The sequence below is a fragment of the Stomoxys calcitrans genome, chromosome 3, assembly GCF_963082655.1.
Source record: "Stomoxys calcitrans chromosome 3, idStoCalc2.1, whole genome shotgun sequence".
Classification (NCBI taxonomy): Eukaryota; Metazoa; Arthropoda; class Insecta; order Diptera; family Muscidae; genus Stomoxys; species Stomoxys calcitrans.
This window is the reverse complement of record NC_081554.1, coordinates 82,481,428-82,495,313: the sequence shown is the minus strand read 5'-3', so window position 1 is coordinate 82,495,313 and position 13,886 is coordinate 82,481,428. Positions and strand designations below refer to the sequence as shown.

The 13,886-nt window shown below is 42.9% G+C and overlaps 1 long non-coding RNA gene across 1 annotated transcript in view; it reads left to right on the top strand.

Moving 5' to 3' along the window:
• The window catches only part of LOC106081913 (uncharacterized), a 128,799-nt gene that overhangs the window by 74,796 nt on the left and 40,117 nt on the right, over positions 1 to 13,886 (top strand). The gene's annotated exons all lie outside the window — the stretch shown is intronic.

Genomic DNA, 13,886 nt, shown 5'->3' with positions numbered 1-13,886 from the left:
TAGACTCGATTTCGCCCGCAGTAGAGCGTTGCGTAGACGTTTCCGGTGTTTTATTTCCTCTATAATTTCGTTGCTTATTCATGGGTTTTTGGGATCGTCGAGCAATGCCTATGATAGAGGTGGCCGTCTCTGAACATGCTGCTGTTATATCAGCACATGTATGGGTGTTATTTTATAGCTTGTCCATTAATGCTGTTTCGTATTCGTGCGCGGTTTCGGAGTTTTTTTGGTGAAAGGGGCTGGGCATAGACACAGAGTGGCCACTAAGAGCATGTGGTCACTATCGATGTCAGCTCCTCGTCTAGTTATACCCTCCACCATACTCGAAATATTCGTATAGTAATATATTTTTCGTAAAGTATATATATTCTTGATCATCGCGACATTTTATGTCGATCTAGCCATATCCGTCCGTCCGTCCGTCTGTCCGTCTGTCTGTCTGTCTGTCAAAAGCACGCTAACTTCCGAAGGAGTAAAGCTAGCCGCTTGAAATTTTGCACAAATACTTCTTATTAGTGTAGGTCGGTTGGTATTGTAAATGAGCCATATTGGTCCATGTTCTGATATAGCTGCCATATAAACCGATCTTGGGTCTTGACTTCTTGAGCCTCTAGAGTGCGCAATTCTTATACGATTGAAATGAAATTTTACACGAAGTATTTTGTTACGATATCCAACAACTGTGTCAAGTATGGTTCAAATCGGTTCATAACCTGATATAGCTTTCATACAAACAGATCTGGGGACTTGCCTTCTTGAGCTTCTAGAGGGCGCAATTCCTATCCGATTTGGCTGAAATTTTGCAAGACATATTTTATTCTTACTTTCAAAAACTGTGTCAAATAAAGTTCAAATCGGTTCATAAACTGATATAGCTGCCATATAAACCGATCTGGGATTTTGACTTCTTGAGCCTCTGGGGTCGCAATTATTATCCGATTTGCCTCAAATTTTGTACGTCGGATTCTCTTATGACCATCAACATACGTGTTTATTATGGTCTGAATCGGTCTATAGCCCGATACTGCTCCTATATAAATCGATCTCTCTATTTTACTTTTTGAGCCCCCAAAAGGCGCAATTCTTATTCGAATTGGCTGACATTTTATACAGGTCTCCAACATATAATTTAATTGTGGTCCAAACCGGACCATATCTTGATATCGCTCTAATAGCAGAGCAAATCTTTTCTTATATAATTTTTTGCCTAAGAAGAGATGCCGGGAAAAGAACTCGACAAATGCGATCCATGGTGGAGGGTATATAAGATTCGGCCCGGCCGAACTTAGCACGCTTTTACTTGTTTTTACATACATCAGCGAACCCAGAAAGATTTTGCTGATAAGTACGTGTCCGATATGATTAAGCGTATTTCCATCTGGTGATTCCCAAGTATATTCTTGCATATTTTTTGGGGGAATTTTGTGCCAGAGCCGGTTTCTTGCGCAGAAATCATCCTATCTGTCGCCATTGTCATTTCTGATATCACCCAGTCCGTGCATTCCCATGATTGATTGTAGATTATTGTTGTTATTGCCCGCCTAGCCATTTAAATCCCCCATAACAAGTTTATTGTCTGCTTTTAGTTGTGAGCGTGTCACTGAGTGGAGTTGGGAATAGGGTTCGGATGGCGCGTGGCATTGTAGCATTGCAAAATTTGAATTTAGTCTTGCCGTCGTGATGTGTTACGATATGCCCTAGTATGATAGAAGAGTTCGCTTTGCTTTAGGAAACAGTAAAAGACCGATTCCATTTATTCGGTGGTTTTCGTTGACTAAAAAAGTAAAGTGCTAGCCATCTGGAAGTTCTGTAGTTCCGGATTTCGGCCATCGTACTGAATACTGCTAAATTACCCATGAACATTCCATTAGGGAACAGGGGATATCTCTCTCCTATCAATAAGTGCAGTCCGATTAATGTTTAATCTCAATGATAAGGGGCCTTCTTTTTATTGCCGTATCCAAACGCCGTTCCGAAAAGCGACACCACTTGGTGAAGAAGTTTTTAACGAGGCAGGATACCCTACAAAATTTAGCCAGCATTAGTAAGGAGAAAACCACCGATGAAATATCTTTGATGTTCGCGCCGGAATTTGAACCCAGGCTTTCGGCGTCATAGGCGGACATGATAAATTATGAGCCACAGTTACCTCTGTACTTCGGCCATCGTACTTCACTTAGACCGAGGATGTCTAGGTTGTAGTTTGACTTCTCATTCTGGACTTGGTAAAGTCTCGATGATTCTGAGAGAGTTCTGACGTTCCATGCTCCAATCATAAACCGTGTTCTGAATCCATAGTTTGTCATTGGGGGGTTGTAATTTCCATTATTCCTTGTTGATGTTTCTTTAATCGTTGTTTTTTAGATGGATGGCGGATTGGGCCATCGCATCGGCAGCCCCAGCACTAGGTACCATGGTGGTCGACACGGCCGAAATTAATAAATTTTTATACCCACCCAAAGGACCCATAGGAAGGGGGCATACTAAGACGATTCATGTCTGTCCATCCGTTTGTGATAAGCACGATAGCGATCGAACGCTTAAAGCTGGGCATCCAAATTTTAAATTAATACTTCTTATTGCAGTTCGTTGCGAAACATAGGGCTGAAATTTTGCATATGGTGTTCTGTTGCGATTTCCACCAATCATGCTAAGTATGGCCTAAATTGGTGTTTAACCTGAGATAGCTCCCATAGAAACCAATCTCTCGATTTGACATTCTAAGCCTACAGAACTCAAAATTTTTATTAAATTTGACTGAAATTTCCCACATAGTGTTTTGCAGGACAGGACAGGACGAACATCCTTGGTCTATAAATTTTGCACATAGTGTTTTGCAGGACTTCCAACATTCATGGTCTATAACCATATAAACCGATTTTCTCGATTATCCTTCCACGGCCCCTAGAAGCTTCAATTTTTAATTGATAGGCAGAAATTTGGTACGTAAAGTAAAACTATGCCCTTCAAGTCAGTTTATTTTGTGTAAATTTTTACCAAAATCAATGGTGGTAAGGGTCCAAGGTTCTGCCTACCAGAACTTCCCATTGTTACTCAATAAGTTCAGTGTCTGTTCAAAGATAAAGCCTCTGTAAAAGTATAGCCATTATCCTAATGAACATGACTTTCTTCACTTGGATTAAAGAAGATTGCAGTTAAACAAACAATGCCTAAAATAAAGAAGCTTGCACATTAAAAACATGGTCTATTTTATGAAAGAAAAAAAATTGATTAAATTTCAACTTTGCCAATTTAGTCAAATGTTTACTCGTTTTATCATCTCAGGAGCAGGATTGAGAATTCTTAACCATTCACAGCACTTACAAAATGTCAACCGACCAGATTCCTACTCACATTTGCATCTTGAACCTCATCGTCGGCTTCGTCTTGGTCGTCTGCATCATAATCATCATCATCATGGCATGGCCCTCAACATACATTGTCGTTGTTAAGAGTTTGCTCAAGTTTTCTGTGTGCATTTCTGTAATAATATTTAAGCAATTAATTTTCTACTGGCAGTCAGTCGTGTTGCATGTAACAACCTCCTTTAGGTTAAACCAAACAACATAGGCTGTGTGCGAAGCCTTCCTCTTTTTCACTACTCTGTTTTTTTTTTTTGCTGTCTTTGAGAATTTAAGTAGAGTACAGCGGGCCAGAAGGGCATTTCATTCACTTAAGTCCGGAGGATCTTTTGTGAAATGGAACCACTTAAGTGGCTGTAAGTGTTTGAGCAGCTTTTCACTTTTCATTACTGGAGACACGTTGAACACGGCAAGATGAAAATGAACGTTCGAAGGTAATAAATGTAAAAGATTAACTCAAAAGTACTCTACGACAATGTGTGTGATGTGCAGATGATGATAATTATAAAATAGGTTTAATTTTAATCAAGAAAATATTTTATGAGACAAATAATACCACTTCGTCTGCAATATCCATTATAATAGATGTTCATGTGTTTTGTCAAAAACATTGACCCCCAAACTCACCCCTAAATCCTCCAAACAAACCGATTCCCCGATATGGCTTCTTGAGCCTCCAAGAACCCGCATTTATTGACAGATTTGAGTTCTTTTAAAATACCACAAAACATAATTTTTTTGTGTACATTTTTGGCATGACCATGGTGGTGGAATCCCAATAATCAACCCGATCGATGAGTTTTGTGTTGAGTGCTTGGTGGAGGCCACCCTAGCGCAAAGGTTAGTATATCCGACGAATATCCGAATCCTGGCGATACTATCTGAAACAATTTTCAGCGGTGGTTTTGCCCTCCTAATGCTGGCAACATTTGTGAGGTCCTATGTCATGTAAAATTTCTCTCCGTAGTGGCGTCGCATTGTGGCATGCCGTTCGGACTCCGGCTATAAAAAAGGAGGCCCCCAACCTCCTATTATAGAACAGGAGCCTGTCATCCCTAGAGAGCAAGCCCTGTTCCTCCAAAACCGCAAGGCACACCAGCGGGCGGTGCGGCACCTCCACACACGAACAGGACTTATACCGTCCTGCAGACATCCCCTCACCAAACCATTGTCCACAGTGGACGCGCTCCCAAAGAAACACAACGCGGACCTGACAAGAACCACATCGATCCTCTCAAGACTCGCCATGGAGTATATCGTCTCACAGGACGGCCGGCGCAGTTCCCCATCAGGGTCCATAGCAGGCCTGAGACCAGGCAAGAGACAAGGATCCTCCTCTCCCAGATCCTTAACCTTTCCATCTAGTGGGACGTGATGTCGAACCAGGCATAGGCGGTGATAGACCTGATGATCTGTTTATAGATCAGCAGCTTCACACGCTTACTGAGACCCCCTGAGGTTCTAAAGACCCTCAGGTAGCAGAAGAAGACCCCTTTGACCTTGTCGAGCAGATAATCAATGTGTCTGACTTGTGAACCTCTCGTGGAAGACAATGCCGAGATACTTAATGCTGTCGCGGTTAGCGATGGCCTGACCTCCAATGGCAAGAGCGGGTTCGTACGCCCGAGAACGGGGGTACAAGTTCCGCCTCTTGCCCTTGAAGATCATGGCTTCGCATTTGTCAACATTAAGTTTCAGCCTACATCTGTCAAAATAGACAGATAGCTCTTTCAGGTAGAGGTTCACTCTGGCATCCACAACCGCAGCGTCTGGTGCCGATGCCGCAATGAGAATGTCATCGGCATAAGCAAGGAGCAGATCGCCAGCGGGTGGTTCCGGAATGTCAGACACAAAGATGTTGTACAAAATCGGGCCCAGGAGAGCCGTGGGAGAGCCCGGTTCGCCGTCTCTATTGCCCGTCAAAGTCTCGCCTACTCAGATCCTGAATGTTCTGCCTCTAAGGAAATCTCTGACTAACCCGCAGAGATTTGTGTCGAAACCTAGGATCCTCATCTTGTATATGATAGCATCATGCTAGACGCTATCAAACGCCCTGGAGAAATCAAGGCCAACGGCTATCGTGACGTGTCGTCGGTTGAGCCCCCCTAGAAGCGTGGTCCCCGAATACAGTCAAGGCATGGGAGGTGGAGAGACCCCGCCTGAAACCGAACTGGAAGTCAGGCAGGGTCGCCCTGTAAGCGAGAGTTTCCCTGATGACCTCAAGCATGAATAATTTATAAATCTTGCCCAATGAAGGGAGCAAGCTGATCGGTCTGTAAACATCGCCCCTAGATGGGTCCTTCCCCGGCTTAAGGATGGGGACCGTAATGGCCTCCTTCCAAGATGCCGGGAAATAACCCAAATTGAGGCAGTGGTTAAATAGGACCGCAATGACACCCCAGGCCCACCTGTCCGTCCTCTTAAGGACGATTTCAGGAACCCCGTCCAAACCGCATGACCTGCGATTATGCCTAGCCCGAAGGGCACCTCCCACCGAGTAGGCCGAAACAAATCGGCCTCTGCGTCAGTCCGCAGAGCCTCCGCCATTGGAATGATCAGCGGCCAGAGCCGCAGAAAATTCCACTAGAGGGACCATGCCGACCAGCGACGAGATCATGTCTCTAACCAACTCATCTATAGGCAATCCCCTATCGGCCATCTCCGACACGTCACCCTGGACATGATCCGCCAGCATGTCCGCCTTAAGACGGTCATCCGAGACGGCAGATCCGTCCGCCCGGACAAGATCAGGGATCGGAAGCCTTCTCTTAATGCCGGCAGCGGCCCTAACCTTAGAGTAAACCCTATCGTCCACCCTTATCCCTCTCAGATAACGAGCATTGCGCTCCTCATAGTACCGTCGTAACTCCTCACGCAAGATCCGGTCCAAATCCCGGATCTCCATCCTATACAAGTGTTACCGGAAAGGATCTATGGCCCTATGAAGAGCGCGCCTAAACCTCAGACTCATAGTCCAGAGTGCCGATCATCCTACCACGCGTACCGGACACCGCAACGCCGGGCGATGCCAAGCAGATATCGATGTAGGAGGTAGACCCCCTACCGAATCTGGTCGGCCCGTCCGTCGGAACAACGTCCAGAACGGGACACCGGAGCAAAAACTCGCGTACCAATCTCCCTCTGCCGTAAGTAGCGCCGCCACCCCACTCGTCGTGCCTGGGCCTCACAGCCAGCAGCCAATGACCCCAACGCATCCACGCAGAGCGACCTGCCGCCCTCTCTGTGTATCCTGACCAGCAGTACTGAGCAAAACTTAGATTCTTTACCTGTATCCTTGAGAACCGCATGGTAGGCGGTAAATTGGAGTGCGGAAAGAATTCATGAACTATTTTCTGCAGCAGCCGAATTTCCTGTAAATCGATTCCCAGCTGGTCCTGGATGTAAAGGAAATCAAACTGTTAAACAAGATTTATCAACGATGTCGAGTGCTGCAGGTTCTGGTGCAAACCCAACACCAAGCCGGCTGAAAAAAATTCTGAAGTGAAAACTGACCTAAATGTACCCTCTGATACTAGTTCTATATCAGAGGCGAAATCGTCCCGAATGAATAAAGCAAAGAGGAAGAGACATAAAGATGGCGTAAGCAATGAATCCGATGACACCTACGACAACATGAAATTGAAATTGGAAAATGAAAACTTGACCGATCAAGTGCGCCTTGCGAAGGATACAGCGGATGAGTACCGACAGCAAATTCAGGTACTCACAATTACCATTCAAAGGCTCTCGGAGAAGTTGTCTTTGCTACGAAATTCACTCTCTAGTTGTGGAAATTATGATAATGCTGCCTGGGTAGCCGAAGACCCAGGTATGGTGATTGATGATGATGTGGGACTTGTCTTAGCCAAAGAAGACACTGGAGAAAAAGATGGTCCGCCGCCTAGGCGTTCCGCCGCCTAGGTATGTTTTTTTTGATGCGACAAATGTTTCGGCTGATAAATGGATGGTTAGTTTGAGTAGGGACTCCGATATTGAGAGGTTATATAGGATTGATTTCATGCTTCACTGCAGAGTGAAGATGCGAAAGGGCAAGGGACGAAAAGCAACGCAGTGCTTCAATTGTCAGCATTTCTCGCATGCGTCGGCTAACTGCACGATGTAGTATCGCAGTGTGAAATATGCTGGTTCACACGGGCCTGGTAAGTGTGAACTGCCTTCGAAGGAAGAGGAGGCTGATGGGGGCAAGATAATTTACCGATGCTGGGGAAAGCCAGATTGGGTGTGCTAATTGCGATATGGCTAGCCATGCGGCAAGCTCTCTCTCCTGTCCTATGAGCTTGGCTTTGCTGGCGAGGGTTGCTGGGAGGAAGCAAGAAGCATATGAAAAATCTAGGGCTTGATCTACACGTTTGGGTAATATAAGCGCAGGGTTTTCGTATGGCTCGGCTGCTCGATCGAACATAGGACACCCATAGACTGGCCCCGCCCCTCGGGTGGACCGATCTGTTGGTCTTTTGGCACGCGATCATTCGGCGCCTGGGCCTTCTGGGGGCTCGCATACTGTCGAGGAGGATGTGCGTAGACGTGATAGGACTGTTAGCCATTATTGTCAGGAGTATTTCGGAAGGGACCTTTTGTTCGCATTGGCGTGCATTAGGCAACTTGGTCCTGAGTTCGAGAGGTTGGAGAAGAAGAGTATTTGGCCCAGTGAGCTGTTGGATCTGTGGATGCGTATTCAGGGACTCTGAGACGTTGGTTGTTTGTGGATTGGGGGAATCAGGTATCGATGTTGGTACTGCGATATATTAGGAATTCTCAAGGTATTTTGTTTGCATCACGGAGGAGTGTACCGGTATGTGCCGGCAGTTTTTTGCATATATGTATATATTTTCCCTATTAAACCCACCGTAAAAATCTAAGACGATCTAGCCATGTCCGTCCGTCTGTCTGTTAAAATCACGCTACAGTCTTTTAAAAATAGAGATATTTGCAATGCACAGATTCTTTTATTGTCCATTAAGCAGGAAGATGTGCTATATCGGACTAAATCTTGATATAGCCCCCATATAGACCGATCCGCCGATTAAAAGGTCTTAGGCCCATAAAAGCCACATTTATTATCCGATTTTGCTGAAGTTTAGGGACAGTGAGTTATGTAAGGCCAGTCAAATCCTTCTTCAATTCGGCTCAGATCGGTCCAGATTTCGATATAGCTGTCATATAGACCGATCTCTCGATTTAAGGTCTTGGGCCCATAAAAGGCGCATTTTTTGTCCGATGTCGTTGAAATTTGGGACAGTGAGTTAAGTTAGGCCCCTTGACATATTTCTGCAATATGGCTCAGATCCGTCCAGATTTCGATATAGCTGCCATATAGATATAGACCGATCTCTCGATTTAAAGTCTTGGGCCCATAAAAGGCGTATATATTGTAGGATTTCGACAAAATATGGGACAATGAGTTGTGTAAGACCCTTCAACATTCTTCTTCAATTTTGCTCAGATCGGTCCAGATTTCGATATATCTGTCATATACACCGATCTCTCGATTTATGGTTTTAGGCCCATAAAATGCTCATTTATTTTCCGATTTCCCCGTAATTTAGGACAGTGAGTTGTGTTAGGCTTCTCAAAAACTTTCTGCAATCAGATAGGTCTAGATTTGGATATAGCCGCCATATAGACCGGTTTATCGATTTAAGGTTTTGAGCCCATAAAAGGAGCATTTATTGTCCGATTTCGCCGTAATTTAGGACTGTGAGTTGCGTTATACTCCTCAAAAACTTTCTGCAATTTGGCCCAGATCTGTCCAGAATTGGATATAGCTGTCATATAGACCGATATCTCTATTTGAGGTCTTGGGCCCATAAAAGGCGCATTTATTGTCCGATTTCGCCGAAGCTTCGGACAGTGAGTTGTATTAGACTCTTCAACATGCCTCTTCAATTTGGTTCAGATCGGTTCACATTTGGATATAGCTACGATATAGACTGATCTCTCGATTTAAAATCTTGACACAGTGACTTATGTGAGGCGGCCACCGTAGCGCAGAGGTTAGCATGTCCGTGCATGACGCTGCACGCCTGGGTTCGAATCCTGGCGAGACCATCAGAAAAAAAATCTCAGCGGTGTTTTTCCCCTTCTAATGCTGGCAGTATTTGTAAGGTACTATGCCATGTAAAAAATTCTCTTCAAAAAGGTGTCGCACTGCATTACGCCATACGGACTCGATTTTAATGAGGATGCCCCCTTATCATTGAGCTTAAAACTTGAATCAGACTGCACTCATTGATATGTGAGAAGTTTGCCCCTGTTCCTTAGTGGACTATTCGTGGGCAAAATTTGCATTTTTGACTTATAAGCCTAACATAAGTCAAAAATGCAAATTTTGCCCACGTACATCCGCTTCCTATATCGTTCAGATCGGTTTATATTTGGATATGGCTACCAAAAAGGCCAATATTTTGTTCTACAAAATTTAAAAATTACTTGTACTTATTAGACCACCCAGTATCTGTTTCTAATTTGGTCCAAATTGAACCATATTTCGATATAGCTGCTATGGGGGCATAAATTATGCATTTTCACCAGATTGTGATGAAAGGTGGTTTACATATTTACCCGAGGTGGTGGGTATATAAATTTCGTCGCGGCCGAACTTAACACCTTCTTACTATTTTTCAGAAGGATGAGTGTGACTAGAGTTGCCACTCCGATGTAGTTTTTGATCTGGTAGGCCCTAATGCATTTTTATGCTGAATGTTAATATGTCTATCATTTACTTTCAAGGTTATGTTGTAAATTAGTTATAAGCGATTTACATGGCCCATGGCCAAATCGAAAAAGAACCCAATAATCGACCTGGTAGAAATTATCACATTTTTAGTTGATCCACTTTACCATATGCCTAGAGTCAAATAAATTCATTCAGCTGCGTTCGATTTCTTATATGTCATAACAGTCACGTTGCAATGCAAAATTTGCCATATTTTAATAAAAGTTATTGTTAAAAAAAGTAAACGACAAGAATATATAGCCGCAGGATCAAACCGAATCATCAAAGCAAAAAACTTAAATGTTTGTGCTATGTATAAAATTTTTCGCACATACGTAAACATAATTAAATTCACATTTTTGTTGAATTATTGTATGAATATAAAAATGGACATAGTTTTTATACACCGTCTGATGAGTCTGGCAACTCGCCTGCGGACTTTGCCAACTAAAGTAAGCGAAAATAATGCCTTTTTCGTTACTTTTTTATGATTTATGATGAAATTTCTGCAGGCAAGCTGGTCGTATTCATATTTGTTTTTTTGTTGTTTTGTGGGTGGCTTTCAGATTATTTTCTATCATCATTTGCTATCATTGGAATTGGGGAGTTGAACAAAACTGATTTATGATCATTTAATTTCCGATTCTAGTGAAAAGAAAATTTCTCCCACACTAAGTTGGATAGCCATCAGCATATATTTTTATTATATGAGCAAAAGTTTGCACATATCGCAATGAAGCATAACTAACTTTAGGAAAATCAAATTTAGTTGCCGCGATAAGTAAAGGAGATGCAGGGTCGATTTGGCCCATTTGGAAAACCTGTCTTAACGGAAACAATGCTTGAGTTCTCTGTTCTAGCATCTTCAAGTTTAGATTTGAAGTGTTCACAACCCGCAATTTGTGTCTTTCTGTTACCCGTTTACATTGGTTTGATGAGACTAGCTATATGCCCACAGATTCCAGTTCACTTGGAATGTGTAAAGGGGTTCCTAGTCTTGCAAGTTTGTTTACTCTTCACTGGTATACTCTATAGGCTGGCAAACAGTACAGGTGCATTTTTATACCCACCACCATAGGATAGGGCGTATATTCATTTAAGCATTCCATTTGATCCTCGTAAGACTCTAAGACGATTTAACGATGTCCGTGTTGTCTGTCCGTCTGGCAGTCCATCAGTTGTAATCACGCTAAAACCTTCAAAAATTGACTTGATATTGACTTGAAATTTTGAAAATAGTGAGTTGGACTACGATATCTCTGGAATTTGAATCTATAAATTTTAAAAGGCTCTTCGGTACTGGAACCAAATATCATCCCGATCGACACAATATGGATATAGTAGAATTTTAATAAATATATCTATGGTGGTGGATATCCGAATTGAACTTAATGCGTTTTTACTTATTATTACTTATTAATTGCTCATCGTTGGGAGTTCTGCGACAGCCAGTTGTTGTCGTTGAATTTAGAAAAGAGAGGTACAGAGATTTAAAAGCTGTGTGGCTTTATGAGAATACATTTATGTCAATTTTCGTTATGACATTATATATTAGCCATTCCGCGACTTCCATTACAATGATCTCCGCTTGAAACAGTGGTCGGGTTTAGAAAATTAAAGTTGTACAAGTTTGTTGTTGTTGTTGTGTGTGTTTGTTTTCGTCATTTCTATAACAGTCCCCAATTGCGGCGACATCGGACAATAAATGCGCTTTTTATGGCCCCAAAACCTAAAACCGAGAGATCGGTCTATATGGCAGCTATATCCAAATCTGAACCGATCTGTGCCATAATGCAGAAGTATGTTAAGGGGCTTAACTTAACTCGCTGTTACAAATTTCGGCGACATCGGCCTCTAAATGTGTCTTTTTTGAGCCTAAGACCCTAAATGGGAGGATCGGTCTATATGGCAGCTATATCCAAATCTGGACCGATCTGAGACAAATTGACGAAGGATATCGAAGGGCCTAACACAACTTACTGTCCCAAATTTCAGTGAAATCGGATAATAAATGCGCCTTTTTTGGGCCAAAGACCCTAATTCGCAGGATCGGGCTATATGGCAGCTATATCCAAATCTGGACCGATATGAGTCAAATTAACGAAGGCTGTCGAAGGGCCTAACATAACTCACTGTTCCAAATTTCAATGAAATCGGATAATAAATGTGGCTTTTATGGGCCTAAGACCCTAATTCGCAGGATCGGGCTATATGGCAGCTATATCCAAATCTGGACCGATATGAGTCAAATTAACGAAGGATGTCAAGAGGCCTAACACAACTCACTGTCCCAAATTTCAGTGAAATTGGATAATAAATGTGGCTATTATGGACCAAACCCTAAATCGGAGGATCGGTCTATATGGCAGCTATATCTAAATTTGTATCGATCTGGGCCAAATTGGCGAAGGATATCGAAGGGCCTAACACAACTTACTGTCCCAAATTTCAGTGAAATCGGATAGTAAATGTGGCTTTTATGGGCCTGAGACCCTAATTCGCAAGATCGGTCTATATGGCAGCTATATCCAAACCTGGACTGATCTGACGGTGTAAGTCGAAGGGACTAACACAACTCACTGTAACAAATCGGAGGATCGGTCTATATGGCAGCTATATCTAAATCTGTACCGATCTGTGCCAAATTGACGAAGGATGTCAAGGGGCCTAACACAACTCACTGTCCCAAATTTCAGTGAAATTGGATAATAAATGTGGCTATTATGGACCAAACCCTAAATCGGAGGATCGGTCTATATGGCAGCTATATCTAAATCTGTATCGATCTGGGCCAAATTGGCGAAGGATATCGAAGGGCCTAACACAACTTACTGTCCCAAATTTCAGTGAAATCGGATAATAAATGTGGCTTTTATGGGCCTGAGACCCTAATTCGCAAGATCGGTCTATATGGCAGCTATATCCAAACCTGGACTGATCTGACGGTGGAAGTCGAAGGGACTAACACAACTCACTGTAACAAATCGGAGGATCGGTCTATATGGCAGCTAAATCCAAATCTGGACCGATCCTTGCCAAATTGACGAAGGATGTCGAAGGACCTAACACAACTCACTGTCCCAAATTTCAGCAAAATCGGAAAATAAATGTGGTTTTTAAGGGCCTAAGACCCTAAATCGGCGGATCGGCCTATATGGGGGCTATATCAAGTTATAGTCCAATATAGCCCATCTTCGAACTTAGGCTGCTTATGGACAAAAAAGAATCAGTGCAAAGTTTTAGCTGAATATCTCTATTTTTGAAGACTGTAGCGTGATTTCGACAGACAGACGGACAGGACATGGACGGATAGACTGACGGACATGGCTAGATCGTCCTAACGCTGATCAAGAATATATATATACTTTATAGAGTCGGAAATGGATATTTCGATGTGTTGCAAACGGAATGACAAAATGAATATACCCCCATCCTTCGGTGGTGGGTATAAAAAAAATGATCTCAGTGAATTTGTTTACATGGAAAAATTTTGTCGATATAATGTCATTTGAAAGGTCTCAGTCCAACCAATAAAAAAACCAAGCTACATTCTACTATGGCGGAGTCTGGACCGATTTGAACCGATTTCTATGAAAATCTTCGGCAATCTTAAGCGCCATTAAATAAGCGGACCGTCCCTCTTACCACCATTTTGAAAAACGCCATATTTAAGATATGGGTGCACCGATTTATGTGAAATTTTGTATGCCACCTTATATATACCCCAAAAACAAGAAATTGGTATAAAATTTTGGGGTCGCCCTAGCCCAAAACCCACCCGAACGGAC